Source organism: Penaeus vannamei, chromosome 36, assembly GCF_042767895.1.
Source record: "Penaeus vannamei isolate JL-2024 chromosome 36, ASM4276789v1, whole genome shotgun sequence".
Lineage (NCBI taxonomy): Eukaryota > Metazoa > Arthropoda > Malacostraca > Decapoda > Penaeidae > Penaeus > Penaeus vannamei.
Window position 1 is genome coordinate 21,505,011 of NC_091584.1, and position 10,000 is coordinate 21,515,010.

At 36.4% G+C, this 10,000-nt stretch overlaps 1 long non-coding RNA gene across 1 annotated transcript in view; it reads left to right on the top strand.

Moving 5' to 3' along the window:
• Positions 1 to 6,280: 6,280 nt before the first annotated feature.
• The window catches only part of LOC113808892 (uncharacterized), a 3,937-nt gene continuing 217 nt past the window's right edge, over positions 6,281 to 10,000 (top strand). Inside the window, exons 1-2 of the long non-coding RNA XR_011398172.1 lie at positions 6,281 to 6,571; positions 9,160 to 10,000. The exon at positions 9,160 to 10,000 is cut by the window's right edge and continues 217 nt beyond it. This is a non-coding gene — a long non-coding RNA (uncharacterized lncRNA). The remainder of the gene's footprint in view (positions 6,572 to 9,159) is intronic.

A 10,000-nucleotide genomic window follows, 5' to 3' on the forward strand; every position in this document is an offset into this window, starting at 1 on the left:
ATCCATATGGAGCGAATTTTCTTCCTGAAATGATGATAATGATAATATCAATGATAATGATAATGCAGAAAAATAGTGATGATAATGTTGATAACGATAAGTGACGGTAACGATAACAATGAAAATAAGGACAGTAATGATAATCATGAGGATGATGATAATGAGGATAATAATAGTAATGTTAATGATAATACCAATAATAATGATAATACCAATGATAAGGATAAGAATAAAAATGATAATGATACTAACAATAATGATAATAAGGATAATATCAATAATAATGACAATGATAATAACAATTACTATTATGATGATAACAACGATCATTATAATAATATCCATAGCAATGATGATAACAATAATAACACCAATAATGATAATGATGATGACAGTGATAATAATGATAATGCCTATAGCATTGGTATAATACTAACACAGTAGTAATAGCATTATCGGAAGAAATAATTCTCATAACAATAACAAAAATATTGATAACAGATACGACTATAACAACAGTTCACAATACTTTATAAAGCAACTTATTCACAACACAACAAACCATTATTGTTCATAAGATGTTATTCTAATGGTGTTCATAACATGATCACTCCTTTTGTTATACAGACATGTTGTTCCCGTTAGGTTAATGGAGCACGAATCTCACGCAATAATGAGTATGTGAGGCTCATTCTGATATGCTTATTAAGGTCTTCTCGTATGATAATGAGGGCTGGTTGGCTGGTTCGTGTGCGGGTACTAATTTTTGCTTTTGTTCTTGTTCTTTGGGTGTGTCTTTGTTCTGTTTTGTTTCGTTTTGTCATTTTTTGTTTTTTGGTTTTGATTTTGTTGTTGTTTGTTTCTCTCTCTTTCTGTCTGTTTCTCTCTCTCTCTTTCTTTCTCTTTCTCCTTCTCTCTTTCTAGCTTTCTCTCTCTCTCTGTATCTTCCTCTCTCTTTCTCTTTCTCTCTCTCTCTCTCTTTCTTTCTCTCCTTCTCTCCCTTTCTCTCTCTCTCTCGTTCTTTCACTCTTTCTTTCCCACTCACTCTTTCTTTCTCACTCACTCCTTCTACCTCTCTCTTTTCGTCTCCACTTTATCTTTTCTCTTTTCCTTTCTATTTCCGGAATAGGAATTTTATGGAGCACACAAAACAGAGAGAGAAAATGAACACCAGTATTTTTGCATCTTTTTAATTATTTACGGCAAACCTGTTGCATCTGTGAGTATTTCATAAACGTATACACTTTTTTTTCGTTTTTTCGTTTTTTCCTCTTTTCTTTTTTTTTTGGGGTGGGGAGGGGAGTGAGAGGTTTAGTTTCAGCTGAGAGAGAGAGAGGCGTATGGACAGAGAAAGGGAGAGAGAGAGAGAAAGGAAGGAAGGCGAGAAAGTGAAGGAGGAAAGGAGAGACAGAGGCTCAGAGATAGAGAGTGAGAGAGAGACAGAAAGAGAGAGAGAGAGAGAGACAGAGAGAAAGAGAAAGACTGTAAAACGAGGGGAGATAGGTAGAGAAAAGGGGAAGAAGGAGACACACAGACCAAAAAATCAAAAAAGAATAACGCAGGCAGGTAGACAACCACACGCAAACAAGAAATAAAAAGACATGAAAACACGCAAAATGCTAAAAGAAACTCTCACAAAAATCATAAGAACATCGCCCGCAGCCAGAGTACACGAGGGCGGCAGCAAGATTAAGCAGGAGGAAGGCGGGAGGGAAATCTTTTCGCTTTTGTGTCCCGCCCGTCCTCTTTCTCTCGCTTTGTACACGTGTATATGATATATATATATATATATATATATATATATATATATATATATATATATATATATATATATATATATATGAATATGTATATGTATATATTAATATATGGATATACACATACACACACATTCTCTCTCTCTCTCTCTCTCTCTCTTCCTTCCTTCCTCCCTCTTTCCCTCTCTCTCTCTCCTTCCTCTCTTTCTTCCCTCCTCCTCTCTCTCTCTCCTCCCTCCCTCCTCTCCCCCTCCTCTCTCCCCCCCTCTCTCTCTCCTCCCTCCCTCCCTCTCTCTCTCTCCTCCCTCCCTCCCTCTCTCTCTTTCCTCCCTCCCTCCCTCTCTCTCTCTCCTCCCTCCCTCCCCCCCCCCTCCCTCCCTCCCTACCCCTCTCTCTCCCCCTCCCTCTCTTTCTCTCCCCCTCCCTCCCCCTCTCTTTCTACCCTCCCCCTCTCTTTCTCCCCTCCCCCTCCCTCCCTCCCTCCCTCTCCTCCCTCCCTCCCTCCCTCCTTTCCTCCCTCTCTCGATCTCTCTCCTTCCCCCCCCCCCCCGTCTCTGCCGCAGAATTCTAACAGGAGAGGGTTTCCGTTACTGTCAATGGTCTATTCACGTCTTTCAACTAAAAATTAAACATTTCCGTCGGGTAACTGAGGTCCCATTCTCTATCTCGAAATAGATCTATTTCTCCTTTTTCCTTTTCCTTTCACGTCTTTTTCCAATCATTTTCTCTCCTTTTTGTATGAGAAAGAAGCGTCAGTCATCTTTCATTTGTTTATATAGTATACATGTACATGAATACAAGAAAACATGTACACAAATTATTAGGCAAAATGAATACAAAGGCACTACAAAGCAGGGGAAACTAAAAAAATAAAATAAAACAAAAAAAGTCACTGTACTGTAGATGAAAGGGTTAAATAAACAAAGAAAGTGTGTTAACATTTCATCTATGAAATTACAACAGTAAGATTAGTAAGGATGTAAGAAAATTAACATTTTTCTTTCTATTTTTTTTATTGCATTTACTTTTCTTCCTTTTTTGTTTTCTCTTTCTCTCTTTCTTCTTTCTTTTTCTCTCTTCTCCCTCCCCCTCTGTTTCCTTTCTTTATTTCTTTCTCTCTCTCTCTCTCTCTCTCCATCTCCCTCTCTCTCTCCATCTCCCTCTCTCTCTCCATCTCCCTCTCTCTCTCCATCTCCCTCTCTCTCTCTCCATCTCCCTCTCTCTCTCTCCCTCTCTCTCTTTCCCTCTCCTCCTTCTCTCCCTCCCTCTCTCTCCCTCCCCCTCTCTCTCCCTCTCCCTCCCCCCCTTCTCTCCCTCCCCCTCTCTCTCCCTCTCCCTCTCCCTCTCTCCCCCTTCTCTCCCTCTCCCTCCCTCTCCCTCTCTATCTCTCAATTGCCTTTCTCTATTCTACCATCACCGTCGGTTTGGTGGAAACAGCGTGAAAAAGAGAAAGTAAAAATGATTTCCCGGAGTGGAAACATTTTTTTCTTTTTCCTTTTCCTTTTTTTACCACCGACTTGTGTTTGTCGGCTTTCGTAACAAACCTGAAAATTCCTTTATTAAATCAATAGAAGAAATTATATCAAAAGCCTTGATTTAAAAAAAAAAAAAAGCTTGGTTAGGAATTTGTTAGGAATTCCGAGACGGCCTGTGACAGAAAGTATCAAATGGAAATTTTGCTTCTGTAGAAATGAAAGACTAAAATATACCTTCACAAAAATCTTCCCTGTACATATAAGGGAATATACATATAGATACCAACATACACACATATCTACACGGAGCGAATGCATATAAATATATTTATAAAGATACACGTATTCTTCTTTTCCGCATAACTGCAACAATCATAATGATAATAGGGATGATGATGGTGATGATGATGATGATGATGATGGTGAAGAAGATGATGATGGTGATGATGATGATGATGATGATGATGGTGATGATGATGATGATGGTGATGATGATGATGATGATGATGGTGATGATGATGATGATGATGAAATGATAATGATATGAATAAGAATTGACAGTAGTAGTAATAATTATAAGTAACAGTAATAACAGACATGGTACACTAAACAGTAGTAGTGACTGACCACTACTACAAAGCAACATATCTTTTCGTACACCCAAACAGTAGTAATTGACAACAGGTACGGCTATGACGAATTTAACGAGTAAACCGACAGTGTACCTATCTTTGACAGTATAGCTTTTGGGAAATGTCACTTCACGCTACCATTTTGACGAAGAGAATGTAGGTTGACCATCAATGCATCGCTGCAATATTAGCTCAAAAGGTTATAATGAGAACGTTATCTATGAACAGGGAGATACATACACACGACATTCCGAAATCCCAATACCTGAAGGAGAAACCGAAACGTTTTAGATAATAGAAGCTGTTTTGTTGTATATCTGCGGACACCATCTTACATGGCCCCTAGTCGAAGTGCATGCTTAAACCCCAAGAACCTCGTACTACAGTAATAGAGTAATAAGCCACTATGCATCGCAGATAATGACAAAGGGTCTCAGAAAAAAAACGTGGTCACTAAACGATTCGAAGCAGTGTTTCTAAACGTTTTAACCTGAATTAAACATTCCTACAACCACTGCCTTTGTAAGTTCTCGAAGACTGTAGAAAGGTGTGGCCGACAGCTGAGAGAAGGACGTGGATCTCTGAATGATGATGAGGCTGATGTCTTCCTACTCATGCTTGCAGAAGCTACCCAGCAGTCACCATCAAAGAGCTCAACAAAGCACTTCAACATACATTTCCATATGGAAGCAACATGACTGTGATTTGGACGGAGATCTCGCTACCCTAAGGAAAGTGTAACAGATATTGATATGACGTCAAAGCAGCTCATGTTGCATTTGCTCAACATAAGCATAGAGAGGGAATTAATCAGCATCGAGAGCATATTGATTAAGGTAGTTTGAAACAAGTAGCTCCACTCCGTCTTAACGAAAATCCTAGTTGGCAACTACCGAGCTAAGACCCGCCTCTGCCTTTGTCCAATGCAAATATATTTTTTTATCTCTTTTTTTTCTTGGTTTCTTTTTTTATATATTTTTTTAACATTGTTATTATTGAACTATTTTCAAACAAAACACTGAAAAAATCTTATCACAAAATATCGCAGAGACTGGCCCAAATATAGGGGGCGAAGCTAATGAAGTATTATATATAGATAGATAGATGATAGATAGATAGATAGATAGATAGATAGATAGATAGATAGATAGATAGATAGATAGATAGATAGATAGATAGATAGATGGATAGATAGATAGTATTATTATATTGATAAAGACGAAACTAGATATAATCTGAGCCCGAGTATTAAGTTAAGTAAACTACCTCTAAGCTTAATAATAATAATTAAGAAGCCAAGTTATTAATAATTAATAATTGATTATCAATAATAATTAATAACAAATAATCAATAATACAAATTGATAAGCTAATAATAATAATTAATAATACAAATTGATAAGCTAATAATAATAATCAATAACAATAATTAGTAAGCTTAATAATGATAATAAGCTAAGCACATCACTACAAACTGCTCATCATAATCGCCATCATTAGGACCTACAGACGGACTCCATGGTCACTCCGCGTCAACATGATGGGCGAAGGACAGTCAGAATAACGTAATAAAGGACAAAACTAATTGTCCAAAAAGATATGTGGATTGTCAGAGATTTGCAGTGGTCTCTAATCCGTTGTGTGAAAAGGTGTAGTCATAATGATAATGATAATAAGAAGAATTATTATAATAACAATGAGGATGATAAGGATAATCATAGTGATAGTAATAATAGTAACAACAATGATTATAATGGCAATGATAATGATGATAATCATAATGATAACAATAGTGTTGAGAGCACTAGTAATGATAATTATAATAGTAATATTATCAATAATAACAATGATGATAATGATCATGAAAATTAATGATGATGACCGTGATGATAATAGTAATAATAATAATTATTATAATAACGATAATGATGTAATTATTACTAATATCATCATCATTATTATTAGTACCATTTTATTATTATCATTTTTATTATTATATTTGTTTGTGCCATAATAATTGTTATTATTATTATTACTACCATCATTATTATTATCTTCATGATAGCAATTATGTAAAAAATGAGGATAACGTCTAAGGTTGTTTATGATAATGATGATGATGATGACAAGTTATAACAATAATTATGATGATGATAGTGATATCAGTAGAAGTGTCCGTATCTGCATTAACGGTTTCTGCGTTCACAGAGCGTTTAAGATATTTATAAATCAATAATGTATCATATCCCGACATGCTGCGATTACCTCTTTGTTTTTATTCTGTTCTCTATATCTCCATGGTCAACCAGTGCATAAAAAACATACGAATACAACGCAAAAACCGGGGAAATGGGAAAAGGGAAACCGTTACCAAATAGTGATCCTGTACAAATATCGAAATAGACTCGTGAAAAATCGTTTGTTTACAAGTAAACGGTCCAATTCTACGCGTGTCCTGTGTCTTTTTACTCTTCCTCTTTTCTCTCTTTTTCTCTATCTCTGGTTATTTTTCGTCCCTGTCTCCCTCATTCAATTACAAGATGGCTTTCTCATGCAAAGTCCCCAGCAAGAAAATGATTGAGAACATTTTTCAAAGTCATCTCAATGCGAAGATACGGATTTCGAAAGGCGTTTTGCCCTTTCTTCATCTGCGGTTCGTTCTGTTCCTGAAAGAATTGGCTTCCTCTTCTGACTTGGAGGCTTTCAAGTGAGTTTCTTTTCTTTTTTTTACTGCAACATTGAAATATCTTGCGTAATTGGTTTGTCTGTCTGTAATTTGCGTGAATAGTCGAGGAGAGAATTGTATAAGACAGATTGGCAAATCTCTGGAATCAAAAGGGAAAGTGGTCTAAAGTAAGACTAATTGCAGTTGTGATGCGTCAACATGCAAGCATTTTCTATCTTTGCCCATCTTTTTACGATATTTGGGATGTTTTTGTTTCTGTTATTACGCATTCTTTGTTCGTTTTTAAATCTGAGGCCGGAACGTCAGAGCAAATATCGTCGTATCGACATCGTCTCCTCCTCCTCCTCCTCCTCTTCCTCATTCTCTTAGTCTAACTCCCCATCTTTCTCCCCTTCATCACTATCATTTCCTTTTCCTCCTCTTCGTCGTTGACTTACTCCTCCTCTTCACTCTCTTCGTCGTCGCCCTCTTCCTCCTCTTCTTCCTCCTCTTCCTCATTTTCTTCCTCCTTCTCCTCCCCCTCCCTCTTCTCCTCCTCCTCCTCTTCCTCTTCCTCTTCCTCTCCGACTCGCTCTCCCTCTTTTCTTACCTCTCCTCCCTCCACCCCTCCTCTCTCTATTCCATTTCCGCCCCTCCTCCCTTCCTCCTCCTCTTTCCTCCCTTCCTCCTCCTCCTCCCCTTCCCTTTCTCCTCCTCCTCCTCCCATCCCCCTCCCCTTCAACCCTCCTCCTCCTCCTCCTCCTCCCCCCCCCTCCTCCTCCTCCCCCCCTTCAACCTCCCTCCTCCTCCCCCCTTTCAACCCCCTCCTCCTCCCCCTCCCCCTCCTCCCTTCTTCCCTTCCTCCTTTCCTCCCTCTCCTCCTCTTCCTTCTTCTCCTCCTCTTCTTTTCTTCCCCCTTCTCCTCCTCTTCCCCCCTTCCTCGATTTCCTCTTCCTCTCCCCTTCCTCAATCTCCTCCCCTCCTCCCTCTTCTCCTCTTCCTCCTCCTTGCGGCTAGTTTTCATCTATGTGCTCGTTGCTATTTGCTGTTGCTAACCTATTTATACTTCGTGTTGCAATCTTCATTGCTTTTTGTTCTAGCGTTACCTTTTTACGAAGATAGCTGGCGAAGTCGTTTTTATTTTAGATAAAATATAAAAGCAGTGTAGGTCTGTGTTGTTTAATATTAATAAAAATAATTATTATAATTATGATAATGATGATGATGATAATAATAATAATAGTATTGATAATAATAATGATAATAATAATAATAATGATAATAATAATAATAATGATGATAATAATAATAAAAATGATAATAATAATAATAATGATGATAATAAAATGATAAGAAAAGTAAGAAAAATAATCATAGAATTTTTAGAAAAATTGCAAGGTAGGGGAACTCTTGCATGCAACAGAGCATATCATGACCCCATGTGTAAAGAAGCAATGTTGCAAAGTTGTGTTTTTATTGCTAATAAAAGGACGTGGAATTGCCAAATTATATACGGTGTGATTGGTTCGTCCGTCATAAAATACGCATTTTTATTTTGAAGTAAAATGGAAACCTGGAGTTACTGTTTTTTGGGAAATCATATAAATTAAACAGGTGGCGGCAAAAAAAAGTTTATATACCGTTTTCAATTCCGTTTTTGCCGAATTAAAACTTTTTCTCTTCCACAGTCATGTGTAGCCAGCGTCCGATATTATATCATATCTTTGCATTTTTTTCCCTATCAGATTTTTTTTTCTTTCTGTCTTTCTGTTTTTTAGCATGTGTATCATTCTTTTTTTTTTTTTTTTATCTGATCTTATTTCATCTTATTTTTGTGATTTCTCCACTTTTATTAGAATTTGTTGAGTCATATTCATAACTATCTTGGCATAACAATCTATAGACGATTGTAGCGACAGCAGCCTGTATCCCTATCCACTATCATTGAGATTATCAAGAAATTTAAATAATGATAGTAATAATGATGATAAAAATGGGAATAAAGATAATAATAATAGTATTAATGATGATGATTGTAATAATGATGATAATAATATTGATAATAATAGAGATGCCCGTTTATGAAATTGATTAAGCTGCCCATATATATTTATATATATGTATATATAATATATATCACTACTATCATCATCATCATCATTAATACTATTATTATTTTTATTATTCCCATTATTATTAATATCATTATCATCATTATTTTAATTTGCGAATAATCTCAGTAAAACTGGATAAGGATACAAGTTGCTATCCAGAGTAACATAGCAAGATAGTTATGAATCTGACTGAACAAATTTTGATGATGGTAGGGAAATCTCAAAAAATAATTGTGTAGTTATAAAATGAAGTGAGATCAGATAAACTAAAAACAAAATCAGTTGAATGGTACATAAGATTTTTTATAACCAGAAATGGAAAAAAATCACACACACACACACAGGAAGCCCAATGGAAAAAAAGAAAGAAAAAAAAGAAACATGTACTCTAACACATGTCCATCCTTCCAAAACTGACACTTTATTGATAAGCTCCTTTCTCGGAAGCTTTCAAAATTAAGTAATATATCCTTCTTTTTCTCGCTCTTTTAATTCAATTTCCACTTTTCTTCATAGGCAGCGAAAGTGCTTTGTATCCGAGAAGGAGATCGCCAAGCGTGCGCCTCCGTTGCTGAAGAAGTACTGCGACGTGAAGAGGACGAGAGCGGCGCCACAACCACAGCCTGACGAAACAAGTGACTCACATGCAACCACCGATAGTGAATTTGTATATAGTTTGTAAAGTAAGGAAGTTGACGGTTAGCGGGAGAAACGTTATGGGAAAAGGGAGCTGTGGTTCGAATTTTGGTTTGAAGTTTGAAAGTTGACGGTTAAGTGGGAGACATGTTGTGGAAAATGGGACTTTGATTTGAATTTTAGTTAGATTGGAGTGTGAAAGTTGTGGGAGAAAAGTTATGAAAAAGGGAGCTGTGATTTCAATTTTGGTTTAGTTGAAGTTTCAAATTTGATTGTTAGTGAGAGAAACGTTATGGAAAATGGAACTTTGATTTAAATTTTAGTTCAGTTGAAGTTCGAAGGTTGATAGTGGGAGAAACAGTATGAAAAATGAAACTTCGAGTTGAGTAGGAAAATATAACGAAAAAAAGGATTTGAATTATTTTGTTAATTGACCTTTTTTCTAAGTTGACGGTTTAATCGGAAAACGTTACGAAAAAAAGGAGCTGTGATTTGAATTATTTTGTTAATTAACCTTTTTTCTAAGTTGGCGGTTAGCGGGAGTAACGTTAAGGAAAAACGGAACTGTGGTTTGAGTTTTGCATTCTTTAAAGGGTAAGTTGAATGTAAAAGTATGTATAAAAGTGTTAACAGTGCACTGTTCAGAAATATTTTTTTGTTTAGTTAAATTCTTTTCTTTCTTTTTTTAAATATTCAGAGGGTTTATTTCACATCTTTGCAG